This window comes from Manis pentadactyla, chromosome 11 (assembly GCF_030020395.1).
Source record: "Manis pentadactyla isolate mManPen7 chromosome 11, mManPen7.hap1, whole genome shotgun sequence".
Taxonomy (NCBI): domain Eukaryota; kingdom Metazoa; phylum Chordata; class Mammalia; order Pholidota; family Manidae; genus Manis; species Manis pentadactyla.
The window spans coordinates 91144939-91168808 of record NC_080029.1 but is presented as its reverse complement, the minus strand read 5'-3'; the positions used below and the strand labels follow the sequence as shown (position 1 = coordinate 91168808).

The following is a 23870-nucleotide window of genomic DNA, read 5'->3' as shown; positions in this document are numbered from 1 at the left end:
CTGTTATCCTGGAAAGATAATCATTCTACACTACACTTCAATTTTACAATTAGCAACAAATATCTTTTAAAACTTATTTAAGCACTTAGTATGTTTTAACTTGTCACAACAGTCCCTGAGATTTAGTTTTCCTATTTTGCAGAAGCTGACATTCAAGGGAGTCTAACAGTAAGAGGCAGAACCAGGATCAAAACTGTTGCCTTCTTTAAAAAATAAATCTTTTTAAATTTTAGTATAGTTGATATACAATATTATACTGATTTCAAGTATACAACATAGTGATTCAACAGTTACCTACATTATTAAATCTCACCCCAACTAGTGTGTTACTATCAACGTAGAAAGACATTACAGTATTACAGACTATATTCTCTCTTGTACTTTCATCTCAACTAATTTATCATTGGGATTTTGTGTTCTTTATCTCCTTCACCTTTTTCACCCACCCACCCCAATAACTGTGGCCTTCTAATGACAAACTGTATGTATTCAAAAGGTAGCCTGATCTCAGCACAAAAGCAAAAATGTATCAACAGAAAAGCAATGAAATCCAACTATCATACTATCAAGAAGTTCTGTACAAAGGAAAACAGGCACTGATTACTTAGCCAAATTAAATGAAGGATCTAAGTTAAGAGGCTGCTGGCTTCATTCTTTTAGTGAAGTGCCCATTCTCACAAAGAAGACAGCTACAGAGAAGTATTCTATCCTGCATTTTAATGACCAGTCCTCAGACAGATGTCGGTGGTTCTAAGCCAAAAGTCCAACATCTTTGCCTGAAGTCACATAAAATGAGATTGAGCAGCATTCACACTTAATTCAAATATTTACTTTAGTTAATCTCTCATAACAAAGCAGAATCCAAACTACTACCTGACTGCATAAGTATATTTTCTCTGAACATTAAGACCCCACTAGCAAAGAACAAGTTTATCTAAAGGGCTCCTATGGCTTAACATCATTCAGAACATAACCACAAAATGTTGAAAAGGCTTCAAGATTAAAACTAGGGCAGAAAAAACCTTCAGAGCTAGAAACTGATTGAGCCAATACTAAGCTAGATAGCAGTTTGTTATCCAACTTTTATAATCTAGCTCATTTATCACATAATTCACAAAGGCTTCTATGACCCCAGTAGTCATTCATGTATCTAAATGTTTATTATCTATCAGGGTTTGCAGATAAAGTAATGTACAAAACTAACAAAAATCCTTTCCTTCATAGAGCTTCCATTTAAGTCGGGAGGAAGAGGGTGAGACATGCAATTAAACAAGGAAAATATGTGTTTGTAATAAGTGCTTATTAGGACAAAAAACCACAGAGAATGGAAATAAGTAGTATGCACAGTGAGTGTCTGAATATGTATTTTGATGGGGGAGTATTGCAATTTTAAAAGGGGTAACCAGGGATGCCCTCATAATGAAGGTGGTACTTACAGATGCTCTACCATTTGGTAAAAATTTTATTGTCTAGTGTCGCAAATTATTTCATACACATATTAATTTTATTACAAAAATAAAAATGCTTCCAGGGTAAGCACTGTTGTCCCTGACCTTTCAATCACCTTTCAAGGATTTTCTAAGCCTCCATAAACTAAGGATTATACTATGTAAAGGTCCTTTTTCATCTTTTTCTTCTGAAAGTAATAGCTACAAAAATACATACGATAGTACTTGAGAAGAAAATCTCTTAAAATATTTTAAGACATCTTAATCCCTCATAGGGAATCAATGGCAACTCTAAAAGTTTTAACTGTGGATAATGGAAAACTGGTGGTTCCAGTAAATAGAAGAATTCATAAAAGAAGTTGATTACGAAGGGTAGAGTTCAGTTTTGTTTAGGACACATAAGACTGAAATGACAGCAACATCATGAAATAGGGTAATCAATAAAAGTCAGAACTGCCATTGGCACACACATCTGAAGCTATGAAAACAGACTCTCCACAGAGGCAAGATAGACGAACTGCTTGAACCTCATTAGTCTGCTTTCCACTTAATGCCTTTAAACAGCCTGGGATCAAGATAGAGCACTTCTTTGTCCCCCTTTAAAATACTACAGATCTTCCTGCCCTCAACCTGAAAACCAGAAAAAAGGATATAGCAAAGGCAGGATTAAGGGGACAGAGTAGCATATATTCACAGAAGCCAAGAACAGAAACCTGTTTCAAGAAAGTAATAGTACCCCCTTATTTGAATTCAAATACCTCTTAATATATTACCTAATAATACTTTTAATATATATTACCTCACCAAGGTCTCCTAGAATTGTCACTCTGTCTTCTTGGTTCTCAATAAGCTTTTTGTTCATGACACTTTAACAATTATGGCACATTCATTACTGTGGCACTTAATATTATAATAAATACATATCTACATGCTTACCACATACCTGTTTCATCAAATTGACAGTAACCTTTTAGAGATGGACTTCATTTTAATTGTCTGTATCTTACCTCCTCTCACTCTTAGCAGTGTCCACATTAGTAGCTCCATAAATGGACATAGAAATCCTAGAAAACTGCTATGCTAGTAATACTATATTCCTCTCCCTCCCATTTTTGTAGGCATTTTAAATCCTTTTATTGTGAAATGTAATGCCCATAAAGTGAAAAAACAATATATATACAGTTTAATACATTTTAATAAGTATATGCACATGTATACACAATGTAGGTCAAGAAATAGAGTACTGCCATCAATGCTCTGTCAGTCATAATCCCTTCCCTCAACAGAATCACTTAAATATAGCCACCTACCCTGCTTTCCCCTTTTTAACACCAAAGTACACACCCCTAAACATCATAGCTTAATTTTGCCTGCTTTTGAAATTTATATAAATGTAACCATAGAGATGTTTCCTTTTGCCTAGCTTTTTCTTTCACTCAACATTTATTTGTAAAATGCATCTGTGCTGTTGCACATACCTATAATTCATTGATTTTTACTGTGGTATACTACTCCACTGATTATTTATACTATTGTGTGTTCGTTCTACTATTATGACTAGGGTTGTTTTCAGGTTTTAGGTACTATAAAACATGGTGGCAAAAACATTCCTGTACAATGCCTTTCTACTGATCACTTTGGAGTCAAACTACTAGATGAAGCATATGAATAATCAACTTTAGTAGATAATGCCAAACTATTTTCCAAAGTGGTTATACCAATTAACATTCCCATCACGAGTATATGAGAGTTCCTATTTATCAAAAGTTGATTATTATCAGAGGATTTTAATTATGAACATTCTAGCAGGCTTGTGGTGGAATTTAGCTGTGGATTTCATTTGCATTTACCTGATTATGAATGAGATGCTCAACAACCCACTTTATGAAGTGCCTCTAAAAGTCTTGTTCATTTTTTGAGGAACTGTTTAATTCTGATGAGACATCTTTATATATTCTAGATACAGGTTCTTACTTAGATATTAAAAATATTCTCTCACTATAGCTTGTATTTTCACTCAGTATCTTAAAAGACCTGAATTTCTCACTTTTTAACTAATCAAATGTATTAACCTTCACTCTAAGGATTGGTATTTTCTTCTGCCACACTTAAGAAATTTTTTCCTAATAAGAAACCATATATATATATATAGTCTTCTATAACCTCTAGAAGTTGCATTGTTTAGTTTTTCACAGTAAGGCCTATAATCTACATAAAAATTATTTCTATGTATGGTATAGGAATAAGTATTTTCAGTTTTTCCCATAGGGATATTAAATGATTCCACCACCATCTATTGCAAAGATGATCCTTTCTTTATTCCTCTGCCATTTTTGTCAAATCAAGTATCCATGTATGTTTCAATCTATTGTAGCTTCTCTAGGCTTTTCTACTGATCTATTCACTTTTTACTCAAGCCACTTACCACACTGTCTTAAACATGACAGTAGTTTAAGTTTTGACATCCAACAGAACAAGTCCTCCCACCCTGTCATTGTTCAAGATTACCCTGGGTATTTCTACCTTTGCACAGGTCCTTGACATATCCATATAAATGTTAGAATCAGCCTTCTAAGTTTCACATAAAAAACTGTGAAGATTTTTATTAGGATTCTAATGAAATTACAGATGAAAATGAGATGTCACATCTTTACAACATTCAGTTTCGCTTGCTAACAGTTTTTGTAAAAATCAAGAAGAGACATTCAAAGAGGATTCTGGGAATATGAGAGAGTAGGTAGCACCAGGAAATCAGTCTTCCTGTATGAACAACTGTACTGGCAGAATCTGTCTGATGTTACCATTTTGCAACTCAGGAGTCCTTGAAAATTTACAACTTCCAGGGTAAGACCTGAACAGTAAACTGTCCTAAATCATGGTCAATTTCAGGTCTCAGTGCACCAGCAGCTACTTTTCAGCACCTACCAGCCACCTGGAAGGCAGCTGTGCATGTATTCCTGAAGCAGACTGCACAGGGCTACAGGAGCCAGGGTGGGCAAAAAAGGCCCATCTTCCAAATACTAAGGGTCTCTGCTCTGGTTGCTGTTTCTAATCACAGAGGTGCACAAGAGGGAGCTAGCCATTTTTGTTGCACCACCTGTCATTAAGTGGCTTAGCACTCTGTCTTAAGTGGCTTCCAGAGGATTAAAGGGTCAGCACCCTTTTTTTCCCTTTCAGGAGCTAGCATTTAAAGACTAGAACATTCAAAAACAACTCCACATACAAGAAAAACTAGAACAGTGACTATGCATGCCCAAGAAAAGGCTCCAAGAAAACCTTACACCTCAGATCAATCCCTGGCACAGCCTGACACAATAAAAAACAAAAGCAAACAAATCCTAAGGAATGATTTCCAGAGTTACCACATCAGATTAAATGTTCAGTGTTCCACAAAATATCTCAAGGCATATAAAGAAACAATAAATTATAGCTCATTCAAAGGGAAGAAATAAATATACAAAAACTCTCTAAAAAGGACCTAATGGCAAATATACCAGGCAAAGACTTTAAAACTGTTTTAAAGATGCTCAAAAAAATGAAGATATGAAGAAAGTAAAAAAAAAAAAAAAAAATTGATGTGTGAACAAAATGGAAGTATCAATAAACAGAAAATCTGAAAAGAAACCAAAAAGATAACCTGGAGCTGTAAAGTACAGTAACTGAAATGAAAAATCCACTAGAGGGATTCAAAGGCAGATTTGAATAAAGAGAGGAAAGAATGAGTGAACTTGAAGATAGGACAACAGAAATTATGGGGTCTGAGGAACAGAAATAAAAAAGAAGAAAAGCAAACAGAGCCTAAGGAACCTGCAGCACACCTTCAGGCAGACCAACATATGCATCACAGGAGTTACAGAAAGAGAAAGAGAAAGATGCAGGGAGAATATCTGAAGAAATAATAAATAATGGCTAAAACATCCCAAATTTGAGAAAAAAATATAAACATCCAAGCTCAACAAACCCAACATGAAATTAACACAGAGACCACACTGTGACACAATATACCAAACTTTCACAAGAGAAAGACAAAAAGAATTCTGAAAGCAGCAAGAGAGAAATGAATCATTACACACAAGGGATCCTCAATAAAAGTGCGAACAGATTACTCATCAGAAACTTGGAAACCAGGAGACAGTGGCTTATATATTCAAACCAATAAAAGAAAAAACTATCAATCAAGAATCTGGTAAAACTGTCCTTCAAGAGTGAGGGAGAAATTAATAAATTCCCAGAAAAAAAGAAAGCTGAGGGAGTTTATGACTACTAAACCTGCCTACAAGAAATGCTCACGAGAGTTCTGCAAGGTGAAATGAAAGGACACTAGACATAACTCAAAGCCATACAGGAAAAAAAAAAGATCTCACTAAATGTAAACACATGGGCAACTCTAAAGGCTAGTATTATTTTTTTTTATTATTAAGGTATCATTGATATACAATCTTATGAAGGTTTCACATGAGCAACATTGTGGTTACTGCATTTACCCATATTACCAAGTCCCCCACACACATCCCACTTCAGTCACTGTCCATCAACGTAGTAAGATGCTATAGAGTCACTATTTGTCTTCTCCGTGCTATACTGTAAAGCCTAGTATTACTATAACAATGTTAGTGTGAAAACAAGTATTACTCTTAACTTTGATAACTAAATTGTTTTCCACCTAATTTTAGAGACAAATTCATTTTTTAAAATTTTAGTTTACAGTTTGGGGCCCATTCTGTATAACAAACCAATACTGTGACATTAACAACTGGAAAGGATTATGAAGAAGAGTTTTAATATGTTACTGAAGTTAAGTTGTTATAAATTCAAATTAGGGTGTTATACCTTTAGGATATTAAATGTAATCCCTATGGTAACCACAAAGAAAACAAATATAGAATACACATAAAAGGAAATGACAAAGAATTCAAACACTTCACTACAAAATATCAACTGAACACAAAAAACAGTAATATGAACACTAAACACCAAAGGAGGAAATGGGGGGAGGGCCTATAAAGCATATAGAAAACAAATAGCACAATTGACAGAAGTAAATTCCTTTCTAAGAGTAATTATTTTAAATGTAAATGGATTAAATTCTCTCATCCAAAAACAGGTTTGGCAGAATTGTTTTAAGGAAACAAAAAAAAGATTCAACATGTTTACAAGAAACTCAGTTGAAATCTAAAAACACAAGTAGGTTGCAAGTGAAAGGATGGTAAAAGATATTCCATGCAATCAGTAACCAAAAGAGAATGGAGCGGGGGGGGCCTATATTAATACCAGACAAAGTGAACATTAAATCAAAAAAGGTTGCAGGAGACAAAGAAGGATATATATTAATAAAGGTTCAGTACATCCAGAAGAACTTATAAGCATTTACACACCTAATGACAGACCATCAAGATACATGAAGCAAAACCCACAAAACTTAAGGGAGAAATATACAGTTCTACAGTAATTTGAGACTTCAATACCCCACTCTCAATAATGAACAGAACAACCAGGCATAAGTAAAGAAATAGAGGACTTAAGAAACAGAATAAAACAACTACCTCTAAAAGGCACATACAGAACACTACCCAACAATAATAGAATACATATTCTTCTCAAGGGCACATGGGATATTTTTCAAGGTAGACCATACATTAGGCCACAAATTAAGTCTCAAAAGATTTAAAAAGATAAGACACCATACATATTATCTTCTCTGCATCACAGAATGAAGTTAGAAATCAGTAAAAGAAAAACTGGAAAAAATCACAAAATTCTGGCAATTAACACAGTTTTGAACAATGGATCAAAGAAGAAAGGACAAGGTAAATCAGAAGATACTTAAAGACAAATGAAAACAAAATCCTAACACATCAAGCTTATGGACACAGCGAAAGTGTTGCTACAGGGGAAACATATAGCTATAAATGTTTACATTAAAAAACATGAAAGATCTCAAATCAGTAATCTAACTTTACAACTTAAGGAACTAGAAAAAGAACTAAACCCAAAACTAGATAGGAAGCAAATAATAAAGATTAGAGCAGAGATAAACATACAAAATAATAATAAAAAAAGCATGAAATCAAAAGTTGCTTCTTTGAAAAGATCAACAAAATTGACATACAGATGAACTAAGAAAAAAAGAGAGAAGACTCAAATTACTAATATTCACAAATGAAAAGTGTGGACATTACTACCAATTCTACAGAAAAAAAAAAAAGGATTTTAACAGAGTACCATGAACAACTGTTCACCAACATATCAGACAACATAGATAAAAGGGACAAAAACACAAAACCTATCAAGACTAAATCTTGAAGAAATAGTCTGAATAGACCTAAAACTAGTAAGGAATTGAATAAGTAATAAAAAACCTCCCAACAAAGAAAACCCCTGTACTTGACGGCTTCACTGGTGAATTCTACCAGACATTTAAAGAAGAATATCAATCTTCTCCAACTTTTCCAAAAACCTAAAGAGAAGGGTACATTTCCCAAGTCATTCTCTGAGGCCAGCGTTACTGGAACCAAGGCCAAAGACATGACAGAAAACAAAAACTACAGATCCTTGCCTTATGAACACCAATGTAAAACTCAACAAAATACTAATCCGTGTAATATGCCACCATCAACAGAATGAAGGAAAAAAACCACATGATCATCTTTTTCAATTGATAAAAACATTTGACAAAAGTCAATACCCTTTCACTATAAAAACATTCAACTAAGAATACCTCAACAAAATCAAAGCCATATGTGAAAAAACCACAGCACACATCAAACTCAGTGGTGAAAGGCTAAAAGCTTTAAGATTAGGAATGGCAAAGATGCCTACTTTTACCACTTGTATTCAACAGTGTACTGGAAGTTCTAGTCAGAGACTCTGGCAAGAAAAAGAAATAAAAGACATCCAAACTGGAAAGAAAGAAGTAAAATTATCCATTTGAAGATGGTAAGAATTTATATATTGAAAACCCTTAAGAGTCCACACCCACACACAAAACTGAGAATGAATTCAGCAAAGTAGCAGGATACAAAGTCAACACACAAAAATCAGTTGCATTTACATACATGAACAATAAATAATTTAAAAAGAAAATTACAAAAACAATTCTCACAGTAACATCAAAAAGAATAAAATATTAGGAATCAACCAAAGAAGTGAAAGACTGGTACAATTAAAACTATAAAATATTTCTGAAAGAAATTAAAGGTAACATAACTAAATGGAAACACATCCCATGCTTATGGACTGGAAGACTTATTATTATTAAAATGTCAATACCACCTGAAGTAATCTACATATTCAATGCAATGCCTATCAAAATCCCAATGCCTTTTTCCTACTGAACTGGAAAAATTCTAAAATTCACCCCAAATAGCCAAATCAATCTTGAAAAATAACAAAATTGGAGGACTCACACTTCCTGATTTCAAAACTTACTACAAAGTTTCAATAACCAAAATAGTGTGGTTAATACCATAAGGGCAGACAGACAGACAAATGGAAATTTCACAGACAGCCTGGAAATAAACTCTTGCATATATGGCCCAGTAATTTTTGACAAGGGTGCCAAGAACATTCAATGGGGAAAAAACAGTCTTTCAACAAATGGTGCTGTGAAAACTGGATATGCACATGCAAAGAATGAAGCTGGATCCTTACGAACACCATACACAGAATATTACCTCAAAATGGATCAAGGACCTAAATGTAAGGTCCCTTTTAAAAACAAAACTTTTAAAAGAAAACAGGACAAAAAGCTTCCTGACATTATATTTAGCCATTACTTCTTGGATAGGACATCTAAGACAGTAGGTGCCAAAAAGAAAATATAGACAAGTTGGGTTTACGAAAACACTAAAATTTTGTGCATTAAAAGACACTAACCACAGAGAAAAAAGGCAATCCATAAAATAGATGAAAATATTTGCAAAACATGTATCTGATAAGGAACTAATATCCAGAATACATGAAGAACTCCAAAACTTCAACAAAAGAAAACAAACAGCCCAGTCCAACAATGGGCAAAGGACTTGAACAGGCATTTCTCCAAAGAAGAGATACAAATGGCCACTAAGCACATAAAGGATCAATGTCACTCATCATTAGGGAAATACAAATCAAAACTACAATGAGGTTAACACCTCACACCCATTAGGATGCTTAAGGTAAAAAAACAGTTGTTGGTAAAAGTATGGAAAAATTAGAACTGTTGGTAGGAATGTAAAATGGTACAGCTGCTATGGAAAACAGTACGGCAGTTCCTCAAAAAATTAAAAATAGAACCACCACATGATACAGAAGTTTTACTTCTGGGTATGTTTCCAAAAGAATTGAAAGCATGGTCTCAAAAGAGGTAGCTGCACACACACGTTCACAGCAACATTATTCACAAAAACTAAAACAAGGAAGCAAAGTGTCCATCAACAGATGAATGGATAAGCAAAATAGTATATACATACAAAGGAATATTATTCAGCCTTAAAAATGAAGAAAATCCTGCAATATGCTACAACATGGATGATATCCAAGTACATCAATCATATTAAGTGAAATAAGCCAGTCATAAAAAGATAAATTGATTATGTCCATGGATGTTGATATTCTTATAGTCATCAACATCATTAAGACAGAGAGTAAAATGACGGCTGCCAGGGGTGGAGGGAAGAGTGAAATGAGGAGTTGATTAATGGGTACAAGATGAAGAAAGTTACAGAGATATATGGTGATGATGACTGCTGCACAACAATGTAAATATGTTTAATAGCACTGATCTGTACATTTAAAAATGGCTAAGATGGTAAATTTTATGTTAAGTGTATTTCACCACAGCAAAGAAAGAAATTGTTTAAAGGAACAGGTGTTAAGTTTTCATCAACTTTAAGGCATCCACTGAAGCATACATCTCTCTCCTTTAACCTGTTATTACTACAAACCAGATATTAATACATATCTTAACCAAACTTACAGTGCTATCATATATTATACTTTAAATATACTTTTTACATACAGACACCTTTACTAATAACATGTATTTGTCATAAATGATTTAAAACATTAAGAAATTTTAAGCCATCTAAATCCTCAACATTCAGAGATAATCATTATAAAACTTTAGCACTATTTTTTAAAAACACATATAGGTACAAATATATCCTGATGAAACTGGGATAGTATGATACATATTATTTTATGACTACCAATTACTCTGGTATGATCCTTCTCCATCTCTTTAAATATTCTACATCATTTTTAATGACTAGTTATGTATCTCTACAAAGGAATACAATAAAGTTAACCCAGACTGTACAATTGTTCTCCATATTTTCAGGTATTAAATGGTCTGCAATAGTCCTCTAAAGAAACTTGTTTTTCCTTTTACTAGTTTTAAATTTGGAGTAGATAACAAACAATGGAATGTTACTCAGCAGAAAAATGAAACAAACTACTGATACACTTAGCAATATGGATCAATCTCAGATTAGGCTGAATGGGAGCAGCCAGATTCTCCACACTCCAAAAAAAAGTTAACATTTTTTCAATTTATGTAAAAAAATGTAAATACAACCTAATATATAGATCAGTGGTTTCCTATGCAAGGATTGTGGTGGAGGTTCGAGGTAGAGGAGATGGATGGATTACAAAGAGGTCAATTACAAGGAATCTTGAAGGTAATAGTTACCTTCACTATTTTCATTATAATGATGTACACCTGTGTACAAGACCTTATGGTGACATATACTTTTATTTGTTAAGTAACTACATAGAAGTGAAATGACTAGACTGTATGGCAGACATACATCTAACATGTTAAGAAACTACTGAATTGTTTTCCAAACTAACTGTACCATTTCATATTACCACCAGCTATGTATGAGAGTTCCAGTTGTTCTGTATTTCACTAGCATTTGGAATGGTTAGTGTTCTTCATTTTAGCCACTAAGTGGTATATGACAGTATCTCCTTGTGGCTTTAATAAGCATTTCCTTAATGATTACTGATGTTGTGTATTTTCATGTCTTTATCTGCTATTTATTGTATCCGGTAGAGTATCTTTTCACTTATGTTCATTTAAAAAATGTTGACTGCCTTCTTACTGAGTTTTCACTATTCTTGATGATTTTAAAAGTTCTTTTTTATTGGACATACAAGTTCTATGTTGGATGTATGTTTTTTAAGTACTTCTAGTCAATAGCTCTTTTTACTTAACAGGTTCTTTGAAGATCAAGTTTTTAAGTTAAAATTTTGTTTTATTAATATTTTTACATTTATAATCCATGCTTTTGATGTCATATTTAAGAAATCTTTATGAGCCACAGGTCATAAATGATTCTTCCCTGTATTTTCTTGTAGAACTTTTATACTTTAAGAATTTACATTTAATCTATGACATTAACTCTTAGATTTTGAGTTAATTTTCATATATGGTGTGAAGTAATAGTTGAGGTCCACTTCTGGGGAGAGGGGAGGTGTCTATAGTTACTCTACTGTTCCAGAACCATTTGTTGAAAAGATTGTTTCCTCACTGAACTGCCTTGGATTGTGTCAAGATTAATTTGCTTTGTGTATATGTGTATCAAATTCTGTTCCACTCATCTGGACATCTTACTTTATCCCGAATACTTCACCACTATAGTAAGTTAAAATTATGTAGGATAAGACTAACAACTATATTCTTCTTTACCAAAGGACTACTCCAAGGCCTTTGCTTCTCCGTATGTATTTTAGAAATAACTTCGACTTTCTACCCAAAAAAGCCTGCTGGTATTTTGGTTGGAATACCATCAAATCTGTAGTCCTTTTGTGGAAAAACCTACCTTATCAAAAGAGTCTTCTGATGCATGAAAACGGTATCTCTTTCCATTTATTTGGGTCTCTTACAAGTGCTCTCAGCCAATGTTTTGTAGTTTTTAGTATACAGATTTTTCACAACTTTAGTCAAATTTATCACTGAGTGTCTCATTTCTTTGGATGCTATTTCAAACTATATTTTTTCTTTCTATTCCCACTTGGTCACTGGCATATACGTAAACAGACTGTTTATTGATATTGTATGCTATAACCTCTGTAACTCACTAAACTTATAGTTCTGGTAGCTTTTTTGTAAATTTCTGAGGATTTTCCTATCTATGAATAAAGCAATTTATACTTCTTCCCATTTAATCTGGATGTATGATTTTTCTCATGCCTTACTACACTGGCTAGAACCTCTAGTGTGAAATGACAGATATGGTGAAAGAAAGCATTTGTCCTCATTTCTAACCCATGGGGGAAAGTACACAGCCTCTCACCATTAATACACTGCTTGCTGAATTTCTCCTAGCTGTTATTTATCAGGTCAATGAAGTTTCTACATATTCCTAGTATGCTAACAATTTTTATCAGAAATGGATTTTGTCCATTTTTTAAAATATCTATTGAAGTGATCAAACAGCATTTTTTAAAAAGTCTGTTATGGTAATCGTGACCCATACGGTATTAAATCAACCCTGCATTCCTGGTGTAATTCCCACTTAGTCATGATGTATTATCCTTTATATTCTTGGATTTTATTTGCTAAAATAAATGCAAAAAAAATTTTCTACGTGTTCGTAGAATATGAACGTTTTTTTTTTTCATGGACAGGAAAGAGTTTATTTTTACACACACATATTTTATTCAAAAAGGATTTTAGAATGCTAAAACAGAGAACTAAAGATGAGCCAACCTCAAATATAATCCTGATATAAAATGTGCCGCTTCGGGCATTTTTTTTTTGGTATCATTAATATACTTACATGAGCAACATTGTGGTTACTACATTCCCCTATATAATCAAGTCCCCACCACATACCCCATTACAGTCACTGTCCATCAGCATAGTAAGATGCTATAGAATCACTACCTGCCTTCTATGTGTTATACTGCCTTCCCTGTGACCACTGCTAACATTATGCAAACTACCTGTAATGCCCTTTTCCACCTTATCCATCCCTTCCCACCCATTCTCCCCAGTCCCTTTCCCTTTGGTAACTGTTACTCCATTCTTGCGTTCTGAGTCTACTGCTCTTTTGTTTCTTCAGTTTTTTCTTTGTTCTTAAACTCCATAGATGAGTGAAATCATTTGATACTTGTCTTTCTCCGCCTGGCTTATTTCACTGAGCATAATACCCTCTAGCTCCATCCATGTTATTGCAAATGGTAGGATTTGTTTTCCTCTTATGACTGAATAGTATTCCACTGTGTACATGTACCACATCTTCTTTGTCCATTTATCTACTGACGGTCACTTAGGTTGCTTCCACTTCTTGGCTACTGTAAATAGTGCTGCGAAAAACATAGGGATCTATATGTCTTCTTGAAACTGGGGTCCTGCATTCATAGGGTAAATTCCTAGAAGTGGAATTCCTGGGTCAAATGGTATTTCTATTCTGAGTTTTTTGAGGACCTCCATACTACTTTCCACAATATTTGAACTAATTTACATTCTCACCAGCAGTGTAGGAGGGTTTCCCTTTCTCCACATCCTCGCCAACATCTGTTGTTGTTTGTCTTTTGGATGGTGGCCATCCTAACTGTGGGTTGATATCTCATTGTGGTTTTAATTTGCATTTCTCTGATGATTAGTGATATGGAGCACCTTTTCATGTGCCTGTTGGCCATCTGAATTTCTTCTTTGGAGAAGTGTATGTTCAGATCCTCTGCCGATTTTTACATTGGATTATTTGCTTTTTGTTTCTTGAGGTGCGTGAGCTCTTTCTATATTTTGGATGTCAACCCCTTATCGGATATGTCATTTATGAATATATTCTCCCATACTGTAGGATGTCTTTTTGTTCTACTGATGGTGTCCTTGGCTGTACAGAAGAAGCATTTTAGTTTGAAAGAGTCCCACTTGTTCATTTTTGCTTTTGTTTCCCTTGCCCGTGGAGATATGTTCATGAAGAAGTTGTTCATCTTTATACTCGAGAGTTTTGCCTATGTTTTTTCTAAGAGTTTTATGGTTTTATGACTTATATTTAGGTCTTTGATCCATTTTGAGTTTACTTTTGTGTATGGAGTTAGACAGTAATCCAGTTTCATTCTCTTGCACATAGCTGTCCAGTTTTGCCAAAACCAGCTGTTGAAGAGGCTGTCATTTCCCCATTGTATATCTATGGCCCTTTATCATATATTAATTGACCATATATGGTTGGGTTAATATCTGGACTCTCTATTCTGTTCCACTGGTCTGTAGGTCTGTTCTTTTGGCAGTACCAAACTGTTCTGATTACTGTGGCTTTGCAGTAGAGCTTGAAGTTGGGAAGCGAGATCCCCCCTGCTTTTCTTCCTTCTCAGGATTGCTTTGGCTATTCGGAGTCTTTGGTGGTTACATATGAATTTTAGAACTATTTGTTCCAGTTCGTTGAAGAATGCTGTGGGTATTTTGATAGGGATTGCATTGAATCTGTAGATTGCTTTAGACAGGATGGCCATTTTGACAATATTAATTCTTCCTACCCAAGAGCATGGGATGAATTTCCATTTATTACTGTCCTCCTTAATTTCTCTTAAGAGTTTCTTGTAGTTTTCAGTGTATAGGTCTTTCACTTCCTTGGTTAGGTTTATTCCTAGGTATTTTATTATTTTTGGTGCAACTGTGAATGGAATTGTTTTCCTGATTTCTCTTTCTGCTAATTCATTGTTAGTACATAGGACTGCAACAGATTTCTCTGCATTAATTCTGTATCCTGCAACTTTGCTGAATTTAGATATTAGTTCTAGTAGTTTTGGAGTGGAATCTTTGGGGTTTCTTATGTACAATATCATGTCATCTGCAGTGACAGTTTGACTTCTTCCTTACCAATCTGGATGCCTTTTATTTCTTTGTGTTGTCTGATTGCCATGGTAGGACCTCCAGAACTATGTTGAATAAAAGTGGGGAGAGTGGATATCCTTGTCTTGCTCTCAATCTTAGAGGAAAAGCTTTCGGCTTCTTGCAGTTAAATATGATGTTGGCTGTGGGTTTGTCGTATATCGCCTTTATTATGTTGAGATACTTGCCCTCTGCACCCATTTTGTTGAGTGCTTATCATGAGTGGATGTTGAATTTTGTCGAATGCTTTTTCAGCATCTATAGAGATGATCATGTGGTTTTTGTCCTTGTTTTTGTTGTTGTGGTGGATGATGTTGATGGATTTTCGAAGGTTGTACCATCCTTGCATCCCTGGGATAAATCCCACTTGATCATGGTGTATGAGCCTCTTGATGTAAGAATTCAATTTGCTAATATTTTATTGATTATTTTTGCATTTATGTTCATCAGGGATATTGGTCTGTGGTTTTCTTTTTTTGTGGTGTCTTTGCCTGGTTTTGGTGTTAGAGTGATGCTGGCTTCATAGAATGAGTATGGAAGTATTCTGTCCTTTCTATTTTTTGGAAAACTTGAAGGAGAATGGGTATTATGTCTTCTCTAAATGTCTGATAAAATTCAGCAGTGAACCCATCTGGTCTGGGAGTTTTGTTCTTGGATACTTTTTTGATTACCGATTCAATTTCATTGCTGGTAATTGGTCTATTAAGATTTTCTGTTTCTTGCTGGGTCAGTCTACCCTGTTCTCTTGTAATGTCTTTTTCTGTTTTGAGTATTAAGGCAATGCTAGTCTCAGAATGAGACCATTTTTATGGAAGCATTTATATAATAGGTATTTTTCCTTGATAAAATGTTTTGTAGAATTTATCAATGAAATCTTCTGGTCCAGAGTCATTATTGTGGGGTTCTTCCCTTTAAGTTCATAGTTATAGGGTTGGCAGTTATTTCTTTTTGAGGGAGTTTGGTGGCTTTGTGTCTTTTGAAGAAACCTATCCATTTCATGTGATATTGTGTCAAAGGCTTTCTCCATTTCATCTATGTTACCCAATTCACTGGCATAAAGTTCTTCATACTATTCCCTTATTAACCATTTGATATCTATAGTGATGTCACTTCTCATTCCTGATATGGGTAATTTGTGTGTTCTCCTTTTTTCCTATCAGTTGGCTATAGATACCAATTTTATTGAGCTTCTCTATACACACTTAACTTGTACATATATGTCTCCAATAAAACTCTAATTGGACTAAGAAAAGCAGGATGCCAGGTTTTATCCTTTCTTTTGATGCAACCCATAACAGCTAAGCAGAGTGCCCCTACGCCATCAGCAATATTTTTTGAAAAACAAGAGTGAAATGGTGATAACAGTGAAGGCCAGATTAATATGCCATCAGCAGTACTTTCTGAAAAACAAGAGTTAACAGGTGATAACAGTGAAGGACAGATGAAAGATGGTGGTGTGAGAGGTGAGACCAAGGCCTCCTCCAAAAACCACACATAATATGAAAATATAGTTAACACAACTAATCCTGAAAGAGCAACAGAAAACAAGGCTGCACCAGAATGCATGCACCTGGAGAAAAGACCAGACCTCAGGGAACAGGGTAACATACCAAAGCCATGACCAAGCAGGACCCAGGCCCTTCCCCAACCCCAGCTCACCGGTGGGAGGAAGAGAAACGGTGCAAGGAGTGCGTGAAGGCCCAGGATTGCTGAACAAACAACCCTGGAGATCTTCTCTGGGAGCATGAACCTACATTGCATGGTGCTCTGCTGATTAGTGGGGCGGGAAAGCTAAGACAGGCAGAATACCTGGAGAGACTGAGAATCCAGCTACTTGTGGAAAGCACAGATCCACATCCACCTGCTCTGGGACAAAAGAAACGTGGGTAGTCTGAGAACTCCTAACAGCAAGAGGGCCGCTAAAGGGGCAAGGATTGCACAGAACTTACTGCACAGGAAAAAGGACAGGTGGACAAAATTGTCCAGGTGCACTCTGCCCAGGAAGTTGGGAAGTTTCAGGAGCCTCAGGCACTCCATCCCCCTGGCTGGCTATGCAGCTCCGAGGCCCCCCACCATGATATGCAGACTGCTGGAACCTTCTTTCCTGTGGGCGAGCACGGGTTCCCAAACCGGAAGCCCCTGCGCTGGCATCAAACCAGCCAGAGGGAAGCCCCACCTATAGCAGCTACAAACGCAAAGCACAGAGGCTTATACCTGTGTTTGGCCCACTGGTTCTGGCAGTGGAGACAGGCATAGCAGCTAGAAAGCAGTAAACAGCCCTTTATTCTCCCCAGGCACCAGCACCACTCCCCTGCGACCCCCAACATCGCTCCAGATGCTCAGCAGCTCCAGATACTAGAGCTTCTGGGCACTAGAGGGCACCACATACAAGCATGAAATGTCAAAGTAACCTGGTTCAAACCAAAATTCCACAAACAGAGAAAGTGTCAACTGAGACTGAACTAATCAATCTTCCTGAAAGAGATTTCAAAATAAAAATCACAAACATGATCCTGGGGATACAGAAAAATATTCAGGAACTCAGGAACGAATTCAGGATGGAGATCCAATAATGAAGGAACACAAGGAAGGGTTTTAAAAGCAGATTAGATATGGTGCGGGAGATGATAAATCAAATAGAAATTAGAGAAGAAGAATACAAAGAAGCTGAGGCACAGAGAGAAAAAAGGATCTCTAGGAATGAAAGAATATTAAGAGAACTGTGTGACCAATGCAAACGGAACAATATTTGTATTATAGTAGAGTAACAGAAGAGGAGAGAGAAAAAGGGATAGAAAGTGTCTCTGAGGAGGTAATTGCTGAAAACTTCCCATATGGGGAAGGAGATAGTCTCTCAGGCCATGGAGGTTCACAGATCTTCCAACACAAGGGACCCAAGGAAGACAACACCAAGACATATAATAATTTAAATGGCAAAGATCAAGGAAAAGGACAGACTACTAAAAGCAGCGAGAGAGAAAAAAGATCACATACAAAGGAAAACCCATCAAGCTATCAATCATCAGACATCTCAGCAGAAACCTTACAGGCCAGAAGGGAGTGGCATGATGTATTTAATGCAATGAAGCAGAAGGACCACAAACCAAGAATACTTTGTCCAGAAAGATTATCATTTAAATTTGAAGGAGGGATTAAACAATTTCCAGATACACAAAAGCTGAGAGAATTTACCTCCCACAAACCAACTCTAGTGTATTTTAGAGGGACTGCTCTAAATGTTCCCTAGATGGAAGTGTTCCTAAGGCTAAACAGGTGTCACCAGAGGTAATAAAACCACAGTAAAGAAAGTAGAACAGTTAATTACTAAGCAAATGCAAAATTAAATCAACTACCCCAAAGTCAGCCAATGGATAGACAAAGAGTACAGAATGTTACCTAATATATAAAGAATGGAGGAGGAAGAAAAAGGAGGAGAAAAAAAAAAAAAAAGAACCTTTAGATTGTGTTTGTAATAGCATACTAAGTGAGTTAAGTTAGACTCTTAGATAGTAAGGAAGTTAACCCTTGAACCTTTGGTAACCACGAATCTAAAGCCTGCCATGGCAATAAGTACATACCTATCGATAATCACCCTAAATGTAAATGGTCTGAATGCACCAATCAAAAGACATAGAATCACTGAATGGCTAAAAAAACAAGACCCAACTACATGCTGCCAGAAGAGACTCACTTCAAACCTAACCACATACACAGACTAAAAGTGAAGAGATGGAAAAAGATAATTCATTCAACTAATAGGGAGAAAAAAGCAGGAGTAGCAATACCTGTATCAGACAAAATAAACTTCAAAACAAAGAAAGTCAGAAGAGACAAAGAGGGACATTACATAATGATAAAGAGGTCAATCCAACAAGAGGATATAACCATTATAAATATCTATGCACCCAAAACAGGAGAACCTACATATGTGAAAAAAATACTAACAGAATTAAAAGGGGAAAGAATGCAATGCATTCATTTTAGGAGAATTCAACACTCCATTCACTCCAAAGGACAGAGCAACAGGACAGAAAATAAGTAAGGAGACAGAGACACTGAACAACACATGAGAACAGATGCACCTAACAGACAACTACAGAACTCTGCACCCAAAAGCAGCAGGATACACATTCATCTCAAGGGCACATGGAACATTTTCAAGAATAGATCATATACTAGGCCACAAAAAGAGCCTCAGTAAATTAAAAAACACTGAAATTGTACCAACCAGCTTCTCAGACCACAAAGGTATCAAACTAGAAATAAATTACGCACAGAAAACAAAAAACCACAGAAACACCATGGAGGTTTAACAACATGCTCCTAAATAACCAATGGATCAATGACCAAATAAAAACAAAGATCAAGCAATGACAAATGACAACAATAATTTAACACCGAAAAACCTGTGGAACACAGCGAAGGCCGTGCTGAAGAGGGAAATATATTGCAATACAGGCCTACCTCAGGAAACAAGAACAATCCCATATGAACAGTCCAAACTCACAATTAATGAAACTAGAATAGGAAGAACAAATGAGGCCCAAAGTCAGTAGAAGGAGGGACATTAATAAAGATTAGAGCAGAAATAAAAAAAATCGAAAAGAATAAAACAGTAGAAAGAATCAAGAGAAAGCAGCTGGTTCTTCAAGAAAATAAACAAAATAGATAAAACCCTAGCAAGACTTATGAAGAAAAAAAGAGTCTACACACATAAACAGAATAAAAAATGATAAAGGAAAAATCACTACCAACACCACAGAAATACAAAGAATTATTAGAGAATACTATGAAAAATATATGCCCACAAACTGGATAACCTAGAAGAAATGGACAACTTTCTAGAAAAATACAACCTTCCAAGGCTGACCCAGAAAGAAACAGAAAATCTGAACAGACCAATTACCAGCAATGAAATTGAACTGATAATCAAAAATCTACCTAAGAACAAAACCCCTGGACCAGATGGCTTCACTGCTGAACTTTATCATATTTATTGAAGACCTAATACCCGTTCTCCTTAAAGTTTTCCAAAAAGTAGAAGAGGATGGAATACTTCTGAACTCATTCTATGAGGCCAGCATCACTCTAATACCAAAACCAGGCAAAGACACCACAAAAAAAACAAAATTACAGACCAATATCCCGGATGAACATAGATGCAAAAACACTTAACAAAATATTAGCAAACTGAATTCAAAAATACATCAAAAAGATCATCCATCATGATCAACTAGGATTTATTCCAGGGATGCAAGGATGGTACAATATTAGAAAATCCATCATCATCATCCACCACATCAACAAAAAGGACAAAAACCACATGATCATCTCCATAGATACTGAAAAAGCAATGACAAAACTCAACATCCATTCATGATAAAAACTCTCAACAAAGTGGGTAGAGAGGGCAAGTACCTCGACATAATAAAGGCCATATATGACAAACCCACAGAAAACATCATATTTAACTGCAAGAAGCTGAAAGCCTTTCCTCTAAGATCAGGAACAAGACAAGGATGCCCACTCTCTCCACTTTTATTCAATGTAGTACTGGAGGTCCTAGCCATGGCAATCAGACAACACAATGAAATAAAAGGCATCCAGATTGATACAGAAGTTGTTTAACTGTCACAGTTTGCAGATGACATGATATTGTACATAAAAAAACCTAAAGAATTCACTCCAATACTATTAGATTTAGTATCTGAATTCAGGAAAGTTGCAGGAAACAAAACTACTGCACAGAAATCTGTTGCATTCCTATACACTAACGATGAACTAGCAGAAAGAGAAATCAGGAAAACAATTCCATTCACAATTGCATCAAAAAGAATAAAATACCTAGGAATAAACCTAACCAAGGAATTGAAAGACCAATACCCTTTAAACTGTAAGACACTCTTAAGAGAAATTAAAGAGGATACTAGCAAATGGAAACTCATCCCATGCTCTTGGCTAGGGAGAATTAATATCGTCAAAATGGCCATCCTACCCAAAGCAATATATAGATTCAATGCAATCCCTATCAAAATACCAATAGTGTTCCTTCAATGAACTAGAGCAAATAGTTCTAAAATTCATAGAGAACCACAAAAGATCCCGAATAGCCAAAGCAATCCTGAGAAGGAAGAATAAAGCCTGTGGGATTACGCTCCCCAACTTCAAGCTCTACTACAAAGCCACAGTAATCAAAACAATTTGGTACTGGCACAAGAACAGACCCGTAGACCAATGGAACAGACTAGAGAGCCCAGGTGTAAACCCAAGCACACATGATCAATTAATATACGATAAAGGAACCATGGACAGACATCAATGGGGAAATGACACCCTCTTCAACAACTGGTGTTTGCAAAACTAGACAGCTACATGCAAGAGAATGAAACTGGATTATTGTCTAACTCCATACACAAAAGTAAACTCAAAATGGATCAAAGACCTGAATGTAAGTCATTAAACCATAAAACTCTTAGAAGAAAACATAGGCAAAAATCTCCTGAATATAAACATAGGCAACTTTCTCCTGAGAGTTCAGGCAAGGGCAACAAAAGCAAAGATGAACAAATGGGACTACATCAAGCTAAAAAGCTTCTATATAGCAAAGGACACCATCAGCAGAACAAAAAGGCATCCTGCAGTATGGGAGAATGTATTTGTAAATGACATATCCAACAAGGGATTAACATCCAAAATATATAAAGAACTCACACACCTCAACACCCAAAAAGCAAATAACCTGATTAAAAAAATGGGTGGAGGATATGAACAATTCTAAAGAAAAAATTCAGATGGTCAACAGGCACATGGAAAGATGCTCCACACTGCTAATTAACAGGGAAATGCAAATTAAAACCACAATGAGTTATCACTTAACACCAGTTAGGATGGTCAACATCGAAAAGACTAGAAATAATAAATGCTGGCCAGAATGAGGAGAAAGGGGAACGAACCCTCCTACACTGCTGGTGGGAATGTGAACTAGTTCAACCATTGTGGAAAGCAATATAGAGGTTCCTCAAAAAACTAAATACCATTTGACCCAGGAATTCCACTCCTAGGAATTTACCCAAAGGATACAAGTTCTCAGATTCAAAAAAAGACATATGCACCCCTATGTATATTGCAGCACTATTTACAACAGCCAAGATATGGAAGCAACCTAAGTGACCATCAGTAGATGAATGGACAAAGAAGATGTGGTACATTTACACAATGGAATACCATTCAGCCATAAGAAAGAAAACAAATCCTACCATTTGCAACCACATGGATGGAGCTAGAGGGTATTATTCTCAGTGGAATAAATCAGGCAGAGAAAGACAAATACCAAATTATTTCCCTCATTTGTGGAGTATAACAACAAAGGAAAACTGAAGGAACAAAACAGCAGCAACTCACAAACTCCAAAAAGGGACTAGAAGTTACCAAAGAGAAGGGTGGGGGAGGACAGGTGGGGAGAGAAGGAGAAAGGGGATTGAGAGATATTACACATGGTGTGGGGGGGGGGGTCAGGGGGAAGATAGTGTAGCACAGAGAAGACAAGCAGTGACTGTGGCATCTTACTACACTGACGGACAGTGACTGCAATGGGGTATGGAGGAGCCTTGACAATATGGGTGAATGTTGTAACCACATTGTTTTTCATGTGAAACCTTCATAAGAGTGTGCATCAATGACACCTTAATTTAAAAAATGTAAATTAAAAAAAAGAAAGAGTGAAGGCCAAATTTCAGAAATCAGTCCTTACATAGAAAACATATTAAGACCTCAAAGTCAGAAAAATTTGGGTTCAAATCCCTACCTCTCACTTAGTATCAATGTGAGAATGGGGAACAAATTACTTAAAACTCTCTAAGCACTCTATTAGGGCATTTATGAAATGGAGAAACCTCCTTATATAAAGTTGCAAGACTTAAATGATATATCCCTTACAGAGTGGTCTGCATGAAGACTGTCTAATGTTAGTATCTGCCTGTTCACATCAATGGATTAATTAATGGGCCATGAAGGGCAGAAAATTTTTAAATTTATTTCAATGACCAAAAATATTATATACATGCCTAAATTTCATGCACTGAAACCACTTTCACTTAAGTATTAACTACAGAATATATAACCATGAAAAAAATTCAAACTGTACAAAAGGACATAAAAATGAAAAGCAAATCTTCTACCATACCCAGTGTCACAATCCCTACAAGTTACTACTTTTTAAACATTTGTGTTTAGTTTGGGTGGTTACCTCAATAATTCTAAATCAAGCACTTTCTCCTCAATTCCATGATTCAGCAATAGCTAAAGACTCAGTGTGATGAAAGATAAGGAAATTGGCATCCTAAAATGGCTTCACCTCTCAACTTCTGTCAGCTAGAGTGTTACTTTCATATTGTAATGGTTTATATCACTGGTTTCTAAAATTATATTTAGACCTTCAGCACTTCACATGTAACTTATTTCTAAAAACCAAAAGCAAATCAATCTGCTTACAAAATTGTGCTTTGTGATTAATCCTTGCAGTATCAATTAATGTGACTGACCACTTAAGAGGAATATAAATTACGTACCATTAAATCTGTTTAAGTTGTCCAAATGAAACA

General features: G+C 35.6%; 1 protein-coding gene across 17 annotated transcripts in view; it reads right to left on the bottom strand.

The window, feature by feature from the left end:
• The window catches only part of MGA (MAX dimerization protein MGA), a 209433-nt gene that overhangs the window by 30483 nt on the left and 155080 nt on the right, over positions 1 to 23870 (bottom strand). The gene's annotated exons all lie outside the window — the stretch shown is intronic.